This window comes from Callithrix jacchus, chromosome 16 (assembly GCF_049354715.1).
Source record: "Callithrix jacchus isolate 240 chromosome 16, calJac240_pri, whole genome shotgun sequence".
NCBI classification, from domain to species: Eukaryota; Metazoa; Chordata; class Mammalia; order Primates; family Cebidae; genus Callithrix; species Callithrix jacchus.
Window position 1 is genome coordinate 46,116,357 of NC_133517.1, and position 16,772 is coordinate 46,133,128.

A 16,772-nucleotide genomic window follows, 5' to 3' on the forward strand; every position below is an offset into this window, starting at 1 on the left:
TGGAAGTCATATGACATCACTTCCAACTATACACTGTTGGTCAAGGCAGTTACAGAGACCTGCCCAGGTTTAAGCAGAGGGGATATAAGCCACACTACTTGATGGGAGGGTTGTCACCTCATTGTACAAGTAGCATGTGGAATGAAATATATTATGGTGGCCAATTTTTGAAAAATAAAACCTGGCCGGGTGTGGTGGCTCACGCCTGTAATCCAAGCACTTTGGAGGCCAAGGCAGGCAGATAACCTGAGGTCAGGAGTTCAAGACCAGCCTGACCAACATGGTGAAACCCTGTCTTAAAAAAAAAAAGAAAAGAAAAGAAAAAGAAAACCTACAGTTGCTAAATAAATCAGTCAGATGGAAAATATTCATTGAAAAAGACTTGCTTTTGAAAGTATTTGTTTACCTAGATATTTAGATATTACCATTGGTATCTACATACCATTATACAAACCTTGCAGTATCTCAGGGATAGTACTCATATGTGTTGAATACTATGCTAGGCACTAGGGTCCAAAAATAAAAGGCATTAGCTTTGCCCTTAAGAAGTGTATAATCTATTGGAAGAGACCCTTCAGTAAATAGTTACAATTCTATATATGATAGGCCAGGTGCAGTGGCTCACTCCTCTTATCCCAGTACTTTGGGAGGCCAAGGCAGGTGGATCACTTGAGGTCTGGAGTTGGAGACCAGCCTGGCCAATGTGGTGAAACCCCATCTCTATTAAAAATACAAAAAATTAGCCAGGCATGGTGGTGCACCCTGTAATCCCAGCTACTTGGGAGCTGAGGCAAGAGAACCGCTTGAATCCAGAAGGCAGAGGTTGCAGTGAGCCGAGATTGCACCACTTAACTCCCGCTTGGGAGATAGAGTGAGACTCAGTCTCAAAAAATTTTTAAAAATAAAAAAAATTACATGTGATAAATGCAATAAGGTGGATAAGTATTGACATATATTTGAAAAGAAAGCTGCATCTCATTCTGAGTGAAACATAAATGCTGTCATAGAATAGGACTCCTTTATGCCGGCTCTTTCAAATTCTGGTAATAAAAAAGGGGAGAAATCATTTATATTGTAGGAACAGGATACTTCACAGCCATATTTCCAACACAGACACCAACTTCAAGGCAATTGGAAATAAATGACCCTCCACTTGGAATATTCTCGTTGCATCTTGAGTTCAAATTCTGATGTATCTCAGTAAGTCATGCTTGATTCAGTGACCCTTTAATGTCTCACAAAAGAGAATCACTCATTAAAAATGATAAATTAGTATGTAATAGGAAATATTATAAACATGGTAATTCTAAATACCTGACAGATTTCCAGGAGACAACTGGGTATTGGTTTCCAAACAATTGTTTACCAATAAATATGCATTGAATGAATGGTTATTTGCCATTGTTCTCAAAATGCTTGGCTCTCAAATACAAAATGCTTCTTAATTGCTCCTAAAACAAACTTAACCCATGTCTATGTGAGACCAAAAGAGATGTATTTGGATAAAAAGTAAACATCCAAATCCTTTTTCATCTATGTATTTTAAACACAGATGAGATCATTTTATAAATGTTGTTCTGAATCTTTTTCTTTTTTTGTTTTTTGTAAGGTAAACTTTGTATATCCAAGTGATTCTGAATCTTTTTAACTTACAAATTGGTGATGGGTATCTTCCCATGTCAGTTCACATAGTTCCACTTGATCCTTTTTAACATGTCATGATGCTATGTTTGTATCATAACCCAACCATTCCCTACTTATGGATGTTAAAACGTTTCCATTTTTTCACTATTACAAATAATGCCATAAGGTCCATGCATATGCATTCAATAAATCATCTAATCAATAAGAAATACAAAAAGGAAATATACAGTAATATTAACAATGATGTCACTGGGCAATGGACTGTGGGTTGTTTTGACTTTTCTGTATTTTCCAAAATTTTATTTTGCAAGTAATATGAAAAATAGATTCGGGTTTTAAAAAAAATATCAATGCATCAGGCTGGATGCAGTGGCTCATGCCTGTAATCCCAGCACTTTGAGAGGCCAAGGCAGGTAGATCACCTGAGGTCCAGAGCTCAAGACCAGCCTGGCCAATGTGGCAAAACCCTGTCTCTACTTTAAAAATGCAAAAATTAGCCAAGATTGCACCACTGCACTCCAGCTTGGGTGATGGTGAGACCCCATCTCAAAAAAATAATAAATAAAAAGAAAAAATAAAAAGATATCAATGCATCAGATGCATGATAGACAGAAACAGGTTGCTTATTATATAAATTGGTTCACATTTGGTTTTAATTCTACTTCCCATTTCATTTCAAAATGTTTGTTCCAAAGGGGAGTCTTCCAGACAGAAGTCTCCTGATTGGCCTATTCTTCACTCTGCTTTTACTCCAACTGGGCAAACAATATGGGAGTGATAGAAATATTTTGAGTAAACAGCTAAGAACAGGTTGAAAATGCCTTCCTTGTTTGAACAGCTTTTAAAGAAATACCTTCTTGCTTGTGGATTTATCTAGTGGAAAGCTTATTTTCTCTTATAAAAGTACACCCTTTTTTAGAAGTCAGCTTAGCAGTTACCCTTGGATGGGGAAAGGGTTCCTGGGAATGATGGGCTTCCAGAATGCTGTAATGTTCTGTTTCATTGTGTAAATGTAGACTTTACATACAGATGTGCTCGCTTCATGAAAATTCATCAAACTGTACAAGTTTGATGCTTGCGTTTTTTAATATATATACTCTTCTTCCATTACAAGTTAGGAAAAAAAGGGGGGCCATGGGACAAAAGATGCTGTAGTTTTAGAAACAAAGGGATGAAGCAAGAGGACATGTAATTTAGGGAGTAGTTTCCGGACAAAATGTAGGTTGCAGTGAGCCGAGATCATGCCACTGCACTCCCACCTGGGAGACAGAGCGAAGCTCCGTTTCAAAAAAAAAAAAAAGCGCATTTGCCTCCTTTCTCACTCCACCACTGCACTGCCTCCCTTGGTGTTTAGGTCTCTTCTGATCCTAAGACAGCCCTCTGCTGTGCACCCAATAGGGGAGGAAGTTTGGTAACTTTAAAAAAGTTGGTTAGTCCTGTAAACGTTGGACAAGTAGAAACGACATTTCTCCTGCTCACCCGTATTCCCACTGACTGGCCAAGTTGACTCATGGCAGATGCTTCACAGGTATTCCTCTAATAAGTGAAATGAAGAATGAATGAATGAATGAAAAAGGAGTATAGAAACTGAATATGAAGTAGATTAGCAAAGGTTCTTGGGCTGGTGAAGAGAGGACATCTCTAGCTTTCACCTTTTGCCACACTTTAGATTAGAGCAACGTTTTTCAAACTACTCATTAAGACTGATTAGTAAGTTGAAACAATTTTGTGAGTCACAATTGAGAATGAAAAATGAAATACAGTGGCTAACACCTGTAATCCCAGCACTTTGGGAGGCCGAAGCAGGAGGATTGCTTGAGCCCAGCATGGGCAACATATGGAGACCAGACCTCCCTCACCACCAAAAAAGAAAAAAAAAAAAAGCTAGGAGTGGTAACAATTACCTGTGGTCCCAGTGGCTCAATGAGGCAGAGGTGGGAAGATCACATGAGTCCAGGAATTTGGGGCTGCAGTTAGCCAAAATCATGCCAGCAGACTGCAGCCTGGGCGACAGAGTAAGACCCTGCCTCAATCAATCAATAAAAGTTAAACATTATTAAAAAAAAATACAATAGGATAAAACAAAACAAACAGAGGAATAGAACAGCATTTCAGAGAGAAAAAGAATGGAATGAAAAAGGAAAGAAAATATCAGTAAATTGCAAGTGGTAAGAGAAAGAAATATTTAATGAAACTTTTTCTTAGTTGTATGGATACCAACTGTCTGTTCTAGATTTCTGTTTGCAGTATTTCTTATGTGTGTCAGCGTCAAGAAAACTGGAAAGCTACTGCCCTAGAAGCCTGTGAGGGATAGAGTTAATGGAGCTTCAAAAGGCAGACAACCAGGAGAGAATTAGCTTATCATAAAGATCAGCAAAGTTTTAGCTGCTTATTTCTTTATTATTTTTTGTTATCTTTTGGTATTTTTGGCAGCACAAAGTCTTCTAAACAAGTTAATCTTCAACTCAAAGTCACAGTTCACTTTGAAATGTCCAGAAATCTTTCTTGAAAGAGTGGAAGATAAATCATCAGTCTAGAATGTGTTACAGTACCAATTGTGGCAAAAACAAATCACACAGGGCTCAGTGCAGAAATAGCATGCACTGTTTCTTTCTCTTCGTCAAAAAGTTGAGTTTTAATATATTTCAGAAACATATACATGGAATTTGATAAAGTTTTGCAATATTTTTGCTTGTTTCTCAATTCTTTCAACATGTTTCTCAGGGTTGGGGCTGCCTTTACATTTTCTTAATTCATTAGCAGTTTTGTAAAGAAATATCACTTGCTTATATTTTTATTTTATTTTATTTTTAAAGTTTCTTTTTTTTTTTCTTTTTCTGAGGCAGAGTCTTGCTCTGTCGCCGAGGCTGAAGTGCAGTGGCACCATCTCCACTCACTGCAACCTCTGCCTCCTGGGTTAAGCGATTTCCCTACCTCAGCCTCCTGAGTAGCTGGGATTACAGGTGTGCACCACCATGCCTGGCTAATTTTTCTTTTGTATTTTTAGTAGACAGGGTTTCACTGTGTTGGCCAGGCTGGTCTTGAACTCCTGGCCTCAAATGATATGCCCACCTTGACCTCCCAAAGTGCTGGGATCACAGGCATGAGCCACCAAGCCCAGCCTGGTTTTATGTTACATCATTTATCTAATTTCATAGACTTCTTTCCAATCAGATTGGGTGGGTGACCTTTATTATGATCTGTTCACTTTCTCTTTGACCATCACTTTGATTCTCTTTGACCATGCTATGCTTTAGTTGAAAGTTACATTATGAACCTGCGATTGGATCTTTCTCTGGATGCCATATCTGGCAAGAGGCAATTCCCAGAGCCCTAGCTAGAGATGAGGGATTACATCATCAGCAAGGTAGGAGTACAGTGTACTCTGAACATTCTTGGATGACATGCTTGCCTGCAAAGGCAGGGGTGGGTTAGAATGGGAGGAAGGATGACATCAAAGAGATCTTGAAAAAATAAAGAAAACAAAGGTATCTCCCTAGTAGACTTACTGGCTTTCACGGTCTGTCTTACAGCAAGCTGTTTGAGTCCAGGAGTATGAGACCAGCCTGAGCAACATAGGAAGACCCCATCTGTACAGAAAAAGTAAAAAAATTAGCTAGGCTTGGTGGTGCACACCTATAGTCCCATTTACTCTGGATATTGAGGTAGGAGGATTGCTTGAGCCCAGGAGTTCAAGACTGCAGTGAGCCACGATCCTATCACTGCACTGCAGCCTGGGGGACAGAGACCCATCTCTTAAAAGAAGAAAGAAAGCAGCTTGAAGCAGAAAAGACATGGAATCAGACCAGACAGGAAACTCTAAATGCTTTCAAGTACCTAAGAGATCAGTTTATTAAAATTTTCTTACGACCTGTAGTAATCATAAAGGGAAGATGATGAGGGAACATTGGCCTCAGGTGCAGTGATAGGCCCATCATTGGAGGTAGTTAAGTGTAGGCCACGTGATCATTATCTGCGCTGTGAGCGGGAGGATGCTGGTATTGGGGGTCGGGGAGGAGCCCACAGCTGTATGGCCTTTTAATCTCCTAGAGCTCATGTCTAGAAGTCCTCCCAACACATACAAACAAGCAAAAGGCATGCTGCTATGGCTTGAATGTGTCCCCCAAAGTTCATGTGTTGGAAACTTAATCCCCAATGCAACAGCCTTTAGCGGTGGGACACTTAAGCAGTGATTAGAGGCCAGGCGCGGTAGCTCATGCCTGTAATCCCAGCACTTTGGGAGGCTGAAGTGAGTGGATCACTTGAGGTCAGGAGTTTGAGACCAGCTTGACCAATATGGTGAGACACTAAAATTACATAAATTAGCTAGGTGGAGTGCTGCACGCCTATAATCCCAGCTACTTGGGAGGCTGAGGCAGCAGAATTGCTGGAACCTGGGAGGCAGAGGTTGCACTGAGCCGAAATCATAGCACTGCTCTCCAGCCTGGGCAACAGAGTTAGACTTTGGCTCAAAGAAAAAAAATAAGATATGATTAGGCCATGAGAACTCTGCCCTCATGGACGGATGAATGTTGCCATCACAGGAGTGGCTTGTTATCAAAAGAGGGGGCTTGTAGTAAAAGCCAGTTTGACGTCCCTGCTCTCTCTCAACATGTGATGCCCTCTATGTGCTGTGATGCAGAAGGCCCTGTAGGTGCTGGTCACTCAGCCTTGGACTTCTCAGCCTCCAGAACTGTGAGAAACACATTTCTTCTCTTTATAAATTATCCAGTGTCTGGTATACAGCACAAAACAGACTAAGATACATTCTGACTCCCTGGTACCACTCAGGGCCAGAGTCATCTGTTAAAGGCCTGACGCTACTAGGGGAGCTTTCTGACAGCCAGTAATTTTGACAGCAGGATAGGGTAAAATGCCTCATAGGAAAACACAGACACCAATTCTTTTTGGCCTTATTGTTTTCTTCTTGTGCTTTCAGAGAACTCTTCGAGGAAAAGGATTGAACTCTGCAAACATTGTCCACAGAAGCCTTACAAAGATATTTCAAGGAGATGGAAAAAGGAAGTCGCTGTACAAGAGGGACGGTTTCACATTCACAGGAAGAAAAAGTTCTAGAGATCTCTTTCTCAGAGATGTGAATATACTTAATATTACTAAACTGCACACTTAAAAATGGTAAAGTGGCCAGGTGCAGTGACTCATGCCTGTAATCCCAGCACTTTGGGAGACTGAGGTGGGCAGATCACCTGAGGTTGGGAGTTCAAGATCAGCCTGACCAACATGGAGAAACTCCGTCTCCACTAAAAATACAAAATGAGCCAAATATGATGGTGCATGCCTATAATTCCAGCTACTCAGGAGGCTGAAACAGGAGAATCACTTGAACCTGGGAGGTGAAGTCTCCAGTGAGCTGAGATTGCACCATTGCACTCCAGCCTAGACAACAAGAGCAAAACTCAGTCTCAAAAAAAAAAAAAAGTTAAGGTGGTAAATTTTAGGGTATGTGGTTTTTTTTTTTAACTACAGTAAAACAATTTTGTGTGTTTTTAAAAATACTATTTCAGCAAGAAAGCTGGATAAACTATCCCTTAATAACTCTTCAACACTCCCTAGTTGCAACAAGGGATTACAAATCAAACTGAGTGTTTCAAATTTCTGGGCCATGTGGTTAATCCTAATAATAGTAATAGTTATAAGAACGCAGGCACATAGGAGCTGTGATGGTCTTATCCAAGTTGCTGCCTGGGTACAAAGCATAATTATTAACCTCACCTAATAAACATTTGGAGATGCACATAGCCCATCGGTTAGGATGCAATGTTAATGCTCAATATTAAACAATAAAGAGCTTTGAACTGGAAAGGAAACTTGGTCAATTTTATAAAATATAGAAGGATATGGCATAGTTAGTGATAATTTGATGGTCTCTTTGGCCCACTGTAACCTCCACCTCCCGGGTTCAAGTGATTCTCGTGCCTCAGCCCCCCGAGTAGTTGGGTTTACAGGCGTGCACCAACATGCCCTGTGATTTCTGTATTTTTAGTAGAAATGGGGTTTCACCATGTTGGCCAGGCTGGTCTCGAACTCCTGGCCTCAGGTGATCTGTCCAACTCAGCCTCCCAAAGTGCTGGGATTACAGGTGTGAGCTACCATGCCAGTCTTTTTTTTTTTTTTTCTTTTTTCTTGATTCTCACATATATATATATATTTAATTGCATTTTAGGTTCTGGGGTACATGTAAAGAACATGCAGGATTGTTGCATAAGTACGTACATGGCAATGTGGTTTGCTGCCTCCATCCCCATCACCTATATGTGGCATTTCTCCCTATGTTATCCCTCCCCAACTCCCTCCCCCCAGCCCCACTGTCCCTTCCTGATTCTCAATTTTTAAAGTCTCAGATTAAAAAAAAAAAAAGACAGCATCAGCCATTATTTAGGCCCAATATTACAAGCACTCCCTCTGTGAACATACACATTCTATAGAAATATTAGTAAATAGGCACTGGCAAGTTATTAAAGAATCCACATATATCAATTATTTGCCCACACTATGACAAATTGGGGAAGAAGTGCATAAACCCTGAGGAAGCTTCTCCAGCTTTCTAGAAAGTTTCCCACAAGCCTGAGGCTAGGGACAAAGGATTCTACAGTCATGTTTAACCACAAAGGTTATCTCCCTTTTCCTCTGCATCATTTACTTGGTAATTAATCAGGAATTAATTATAGTCTTACAATTAAAAGCATGATGAATTCTTGTCTTACAATGCTTTACCTACTAAATCTCCTATTGTTACTTTTGCTGGCACCTGACTGTAAGGAGAAGCTCCCTTGGCTTCTTGTATGTTTTTCTCCCCTAGGATTCTGCATACATGGTTAGAACTCAACAACAATAAAAAAGAGAGACTTCTCAACAGGTGAACTTATGGTAGAGATATTATGTGTGGTATAGAGATATGAGAGGATGTCTGTTGCAAGCTTAGGGCAGTGGCTCTTAGACTTGAGCACACTGGAATCCCTTGGAGGGCCTACTGCAACACAGACTGCTGGGGCCCTGCCCGGACCCATTACCAGTGGGTCCGGTAGGTCTGGGTGTGGCTCAAGGATGTGCATTTGTAATACGTTTCAGGTGATGCTGATGCACTCTTTGAAAATCACGGGTTTAGGGTAATTCAATTTAGCTGTCATTTAATCCAGAGGGGAAAAAGAAGACATTCACCTTGTTTAGCTGCCGCAGCTGACTCACATATCCAGGAACTCAGAAATCCAACTTAGAGATGACAGGTCAACCTCTGCAAAGCTTGCGGCTTCTCTTTACCAGCTGGGAGAAACACCTCAACTACTGTCCTTCCTTGTCACAATATTGTTCAGGGATTAACTCACCAACACCAACTACACCACCTAAGTTCTCTCCTCCTTTCATGCAAAGGGGCCCTGGGAAGGACACTGATTGGCTGTGCTTCAGATACATACCCACCAATCTGGAGTGCAGGAAATGAGCTGCTGTGATTGGCCAGACCCAAAGGTGGGAGTAGGGAGGAAATATTTTGGGGAACCAAACACCGTGGCTACCACTGTGCATTGCAAAAAGACAGCAGCAGGGTTGCGATGGGATTTTTTTCTTTCAAGTAAACTTTTTAATTGGAGTATAACAGGCATACAGAAAAATACACAAGAGTTTGATAAATATTTACAAAGTGAACAGACGCATGTAACTATCACCAAGATCAGGAAATCATCGTGTTTGGATTTTATTTATTTTTTTTTTTTGAGAAGGAGTTACACTACTGTTACCCAGACTGGAGTGCGATGGCATGATCTCGGCCCACCGCAACCTCCGCCTCCTGGGTTCAAGCAATTCTCCTGCCTCAGCCTCCGGAGTAGCTTGGACTACAGGTGTGCACCACCATGCCCAGCTAATTTTTGTATTTTTAGTAGGGACGGGGTTTCACCTTGTTGACCAGGATGGTCTCGATCTCTTGACCTCGTGATCCACCTGCCTCAGCCTCTGGGATTATAGGCGTGAGGGCTGGATTTAATTTTTAAAAAGTACACTTTGGTCTTAATGGCTTCATTTCAGTCCCTTTCAGAGCAGTTTTCTACACGTGCTAACTCATTTCCACAAAATAGATAAAATATAACTACCAGTGCTTGTAATCAAAGAGTAAATTCATTGGGAGGCCGAGGCGGGTGGATCACGAGGTCAACAGATCGAGACCATCCTGGTCAACATGGTGAAACCCCGTCTCTACTAAAAATTACAAAAAGTTAGCTGGGCACGGTGGCGCGTGCCTGTAATCCCAGCTACTCAGGAGGCTGAGGCAGGAGAATTGCCTGAACCCAGGGGGCGGAGGTTGCGGTGAGCCGAGATTGCGCCATTGCACTCCAGCCTGGGTAACAAGAGCGAAACTCCGTCTCAAAAAAAAAAAAAAAAAAAAAAAAGAGTAAATTCAGTCCTCTAAATAGTGAATTAAATGCAGAAACCTTTTGGTTTTCATGACTCTTCTCTCATTCGAACATAGCTTTTCTTTCAAAAGGGAAAGGATGTCAAACAGTCCTCAGAACCTGTGTCTTCTCACCATTCTTCAATCAGTTGTCAGCTTTCTGTTCCCACATTCTGGGATCTTCATCTTCTGATTCTATGCTGTGCTTACACAGTGCTATAGAATAAGCCAATGGCTTTATGGTAATATTTTGCAGTCTTAATTATGTTTTTCACTTAGAAATAGTTACTATATCAAATGATGTTAATTCCAGTAAGTTTTCATAAAAGGGAAATAGGTGAATGTTTGTCCCCAAATATTTTGTAATTATGTAAAAGTAATCGAGCTCATTGTTGAAAGTTTGAAAATAACCAAAATACAAAGAAACTGAAAATTATCCCCGATCCCACCACTCAGGAATAATCACTGCAAACATTATGATCTGTCCAGATTCCTTTCGGTGAATATATATTTCTCTTCTTTTTCACAAAATGTATAATGTCTGTCAATTTTATACACTGTTTTTTCTAACCACTTACCTTTAAAATCTTGTGGCTTTACATTTCTAATCAGAAAAACACAGAGCAAGAAATGTAAGTGAGTGTAAATTCACAAGCTACTCTGTAGAAAAGCAGAAAAGAAAGGCTGCAGACCAAAATATCTCTGTGGAATCAGAGAGAAAATATTTTTTTAAAGGTATTATTAAGTTATAATGGCCAACTCCCAGCTGTAAACCAATAGAGCTCATTTGGTAGACTATAAATCTCAATTATATGACCAGATAAAAAATTTATTTAGTGAGTCTTCGAGGAGATTGAAATTTTAGCCAGTTGCTTCACAAAGCAACATATGGGTCATCCATTTGTGGGTCACAAGTGTGCAGATAGGCTACACAACAAGCAATTTCTAAATTAAATTATCTGTCTCATGGGGAATTAATAAGAGACCATTTAAGAAATCATTTATGATGGTGAGCTAGTTATTTAGATAGTAATACCGGCCTAATCCATAGGAATAGCTTTCTTCTACAGCTTATGGGCTTCTCTGCAATTAATAAACATGATACACAGTTTCATAGGTAACTGCATCTGTTGAAAAATGGGGTTAAGTACGAACATGGTAAATTCTGAATTCAAGACTTGTAAAGGAGAAGATAATGTCATAGTAAAATTATTTAACTTTTTGGTACTGAAGTCAAAGCAAAAGCATATTAAATTTGGATCCTCTGACATGGATTTCTTCTTCTTCTTCTTTTTTTTTAAGACGGGGTTTCACCATGTTGGTCAGGCTGGTCTTGAACTCCCGACCTCAGGTGATCTGCACGCCTTGGCCTCCAAAGTGCGTGAATTACAGGCATGAGCCACCACGCCCAGCCTTGGATTTCTTCTGAATAAACTGCCAAACAATCTTACAAACAGCTTATAGACTGGTTTACTTCAAAGGAAAATAGGTGACCATTTTAATAATTGTGAATTGGGGAAGTCTTTTCTATAAGAGACACCAAAAGCAGAAACCATAAAGAAAACAAAAATGATTTGACTATGTAAAACACTAACCTATGCAGCAGAAAGTAAGTAGATTAAAAAAAAAAAAAAAAAAACTCTGTCTATTGCAGGGTTTTTTTTTTTTTAAACATAATTAGGTTGGGGCTTAATTCATTCTGAGCCTTTAATCATGCTGGCCAACGAATTTGTAATTAGTTTTTGAATGGGAGATGGATATTGTTGAGACAAGCCTTTGCAATTACATCAAAATACATTTCACAAGGTTTTTATTGAATACCAAAAACTGCGCTTCCTCGGAATGGCCAATCACAGAGAAGCAGGCTAGCACTGTTCAAGAGCATTGGTGTTCTTTGAAGACTCACAAATCTAGGTTTGACTTTCCATCCTCGGCTGAGAGAGATGCGGTGGCTCATGCCTGTAATCCCAGCACTTTGGGAGGCCGAGGTGAGTGGATCACTTGAGGTCAGGAGTTCAAGACCAGCCTGACCAACATGGCGAAAACCCATCTCTACTAAAAATACAAAAATTAGCCAGGGATGATGGTGGGCGCCTATAATCCCAGCTACTCGGGAGTCTGAGGCAGGAGAATCACTTGAACCTGGGAGGCGGAGGTTGCAGTAAGCTGTGATTGTGCCACTGTACTCCAGTCTTGGTGACATAGCAAAACTCCATCTCAAAAATAAAATAACAGGATGAAAATGAGTATTAAGAAAATAAAATAAAATAAAAAATTCCATCCTGCACTTGCCAGCTGAGTGATCTTAGGCAGGTTATTTACCTTTCTGACTCATAGATTGTTTTATAAACTAAGATAAATATAAGTACCTACCACACAAGGCTGACATGGATATCTACATGAATTAATGCACATTGGGCCTTTAGAAGAATATTTGATACTCATTACTCCTTGGTGGCAGTCAATTAAGAAAAAAACCTGCAGTACTTAAGCAGTACAAATTACTATTTTTTTAAAAAAAGAGTAGGCCAGTGTGGTGGCTCATCCCTGTAATCCCAGCATTTTGGTATGCAGATCACCTGAGGTCAGGAGTTCAAGACGTGGCCTGGCCAACACAAAAATTAGCCGGCATGATGGTAGGTGCCTGTAATCCCAGCTACTATGGAGGCTGAGGTGGGAGAATTGCTTGAACCTGGGAGGCCAAGGTTGCAGTGAGCTGAGATCACGCCATTGTTTTCCACCCTGGGCAACTGAGCAAGACTCCGTGTCCAAACAAAAACAGCAAAAAAGAGTATATGATGCAGCTTGGAAATATGGCTTCCACAGGGTAACAGTAAGAGAAGTCTCTCTCTTCAATATTAAGGCAATGTTTTCTTAGTAAAAGTATAAAAGCAATGAGAAACTTTTACAAGAAAAGAAAGGAAAAACTGAATTTGTAAAATATATCTGTGCTTTCAATAAACATGCTCAAATGGCTGTGTTTTCTAAAATAGAAATGAAGTTGTTCCTTCTCCCAACCTCTGAATTTTATCCTCTTACGGTTTGGATTGGAGACGTGTGACAAAAACACAAGCTAAGTCAGAGGTGTGATTTTTCACTTTACAACCCAGGGCATCTCTGTACCATCAAAAGAACATATCCAAGAAGGTTAGCATCCAACTGAAAGAAACTTAGGTGTTCACTGAGAGACTTCCTGGCAGGAGATGAAAGCTTTGAAGGAAAGCATTCTGCTAGAGGGGTCAGCAAACTCTGGCCTGAGAGCCAAGCGCAACCTGCCACTTGTTTTGGTATAACTGGTGAGCTAAGAAGGTAGAAAATGAGTTTATACTTTTAAATGAAAAAAAAACAAAAGATACTTCATAACATGTAAAATTGTATGGAACTCAAATTTCAGCGTGCATAAGTTTAAGGATTGTGTAGGTATTGGTTGTGTATGGCTGCTTTGTACTAAAATGGCAGAATCGAATAGTTATGATGGAGACTGTATGGCCCACAAAGCCAAAAATATGTACTGTCTGGCCCTTTACAGAATAAGTTTGCTGACCACTTAGATAGAGATAAGCTTAACTGGAAAGTAATATATTTGACTATTTTAGTAATTTTAAAATGAAGAAGTCTTTCCTAAGCACACCAATTCAATGCAGTTATTAAAAATGAAGTAGACTCATATTTACTAACATCGAAAGATGTTACCGCATTGTTAAATGAAAATTTAACAGATTACACAACAGAGCACATAGTATGTGGTCACATTTTTGTTTTTTGAGACAGAGTCTTGCTCTGTTGCTGAGGCTGGAGTGCAGTGGTTCGGTCTTGGCTCACTGCAACCTCTGTCTCCCAGGTTCCAGCGATTCTCCTGCCTCAGCCTCTCGAGTAGCTGGGACTACAGGCTTGCACCACCATGCCCAGATAATTTTTATATTTTTAGTAGAAACAGGGTTCACCATGTTGGCCAGGCTGGTCTCAAACTCCTGATCTTGTGATTTGCCCACCTCGGCCTCCCAAAGTGCTGGGGTTATAGGCGTAAGCCACCGCGCCTGGCCAATGGCCACATTTTTAAAAGTATAAAAATAGATCGATCAATAGGTTGATAGGAAAAGAGTGATAGTTAACATATTTTACCAACAGTAAGAAAAGCCACTGAAAAACCAGAACAGTTGCTGATTATAAATACCCGACATGGCAGGGTGCAGTGGCACATGCCTGGAACCCCAGCACTTTGGGAGGCTGAGGCAGGAGGATCACTTAGGTCAGGGGTTTGAGGCCAGCCTGGCCAATATGGCAGAACCCTGTCTCTACCAAAAATACAAAAATTAGCTGGGTGTGGTGGCACACTCCTGTAATCCCAGCTACTTGGGAGGCTGAGGCAGGAGAATTGCTTGAACCCAGGAGGTCGAGGTTGCAGTTAGCTGAGATAGCAGCAGTGCACTCCAGACTGGACAACAGAGTGAGACTCTGTCTCAAAAAAAACCCCAAAATAAATAAAAATTAAAAATAGAAATAAATGACCTGACACAGTTACTTATCAGTGTGATTGAAAACCAGTCCTGCATAGAGCTACACATGCATACAATTATTTGCGAGAATACACAACAAAATGTTAACAATTACTATCTCTGAGTGGTGAGATTATGTCTCACACTGTCACCGAGGCTGGAGTGCAATGGTATGATCTCGGCTCACTGCAACCTCTGCCTCCCGGGTTCAGGTGATTCTACCGCCTCAGCCTCCCAAGTAGCCAGGATTACCGGTATGCGCCACCATGCCCAGCTAATTTTTGTATTTTTAATTCACTTTTTTTTTTTTTGAGATGGAGTCTCACTCTGTTGCCCAGGCTGGGAGTACAGTGGTGCAAACTCAGCTCACTACAACCTCTGCCTCCTGGCTCAAGCAATTCTCCTGCCTCAGCCTCCCAGGTAGCTGGGACTAAGGCTCGCTCCACCATGCCTGGCTAATTTTTGTATTTTTGGTAGAGACGGGGTTTCAGCATGTTGGCCAGGCTGGTCTTGAACTTCTGACCTCGTGATCTACCTGCCTCAGCCTCCCAAAGTGCTGGGATTACAGGTATGAGCCACCACGCCCGGCCAGTTTTTGTATTTTAAGTAGAGACAGAGTTTCACCATGTTGGCCAGGTTGGTCTTGAACTCCTGACTTCAAGTGATCTGTCTGAACCTGGGAGGTTGAGGCTGCAGTTAGCTGCAATCATGCCACTGCACTCCAGCCTGAGGGACAGAGGAAGACTCTGTCTCAAAAGAAAACAGAACAAAAAAGCGCACGCACACACGCACTAAAGAAACTTAGCTGGGCATGACAGTATGTGCCTATGGTTCCAGCCACTCACAGGCTAAGGCTGAAGGATCACTTGAGCTCAGGAGTTTGAGATTGCAGTGAGCTGTGATTGAGCCACTGCACTATAGTCTAGACAACAGAGTGAGACCCTGTCTCTTAAAAAAAAACAAAAAACAAAAAAAAAAAACCACTCTAACTTTTATGCTTAGGCTTAGATGCTTTAATAAACAGTGACTTAGAATTATCATGGGAACAGGGCCGGGTATGGCGGGTCATGCTTGTAAACCCAGCACTTTGGGAGGCCAAGACAGGCAGATCCCGAGGTCAGGAGTTCAAGACCAGCCTGGTCAACATAGTGAAACCCCTTCTTCACTAACACCACAAAAATTAGCCAGGCACGGCAGCAGGCACCTGTAGTCCCAACTACTTGGGAGGCTGAGGCAGGAGAATCGCTTGAACCCAGAAGGTGGAGGCTGCAGTGAGCTGAGATCATACCACTGTACTCTAGCCTGGGCGACACAGTGCGACTGTCTCAAAAAGAAAAAGAGAAAAAAAGAAATATCAGAACAAACTTTTGAAAGACACATAAGTGAACTTTTCTCATCAAACCTTAACAGCTAACAATCACCATTACTATAAAACTGGTATCATCTCCAATCTTAAGGGTTCTTTTTTTAGATTTCTGGAAATTTTACCTTAGAATCACTAGTTCTTTGGTTGGCCTTTCTATTTCTACTTCATGTGGGCTACTAATCCAGTTGAAACTCTTACACCTACGTAATTGAATCAATGGCTTTGATAGTCTTTTAGGAAGCCCTGATCAACTAGGAATACAACCACTTACAATTGGCTACTCTCTTTTCTCTTAATCAACAAAAGCAAAAACAGGAGGCATGTGGAGCTGACCTTACACAGCAACCATAGGACTTTCCAACATTCTCATTGGTAGGAGTTGGTGCTTTAAACTCTCTTAAAAGAATTTCATATTTAGTAGCATTATCCAAGTGTCATTGAACCCAATCACTAGGATTATTCTTCTTAGCACTGTCCGACAATCTCTAATTTTACAAAAATACTCAAAAGAATGTATTAGAGGCTGGGCACGGTGGCTCATGCCTGTAATCCCAGCACTTTGGGAGGCTGAGGCAGGCGGGGGCGGACCACCTGAGGTCGGGAGTTCAAGACCAGCCTGACCAACAAGGAGAAACCCCATTGCTACTGAAACTACAAAACTAGCCAGGTGTGGTGGCACATGCCTGTAATCACAGCTACTCGGGAGGCCAAGGCAGGAGAATCGCCTGAATCCGGGAGGTGGAAGTTGCGGTGAGCTGAGATCGCACCACTGCACTCCAGCCTGGGCAACAAGAGAAAAACTCAGACTCAAAAACAGAACAAAACAAAATACACACACAAATAAGAGTGCATCAGAAAAAAC

The 16,772-nt window shown here is 41.1% G+C and overlaps 1 protein-coding gene across 1 annotated transcript in view; it reads left to right on the plus strand.

Annotated features, from left to right (window-relative positions):
- Positions 1–7,829, plus strand: part of LOC144579837 (uncharacterized) — a 35,004-nt gene extending 27,175 nt beyond the window's left edge. The window contains exon 3 of the mRNA XM_078353638.1: positions 6,584–7,829. The gene's annotated coding sequence lies outside the window, so the exon portion shown is untranslated. The remainder of the gene's footprint in view (positions 1–6,583) is intronic.
- The last annotated feature ends 8,943 nt before the right edge of the window (positions 7,830–16,772 follow it).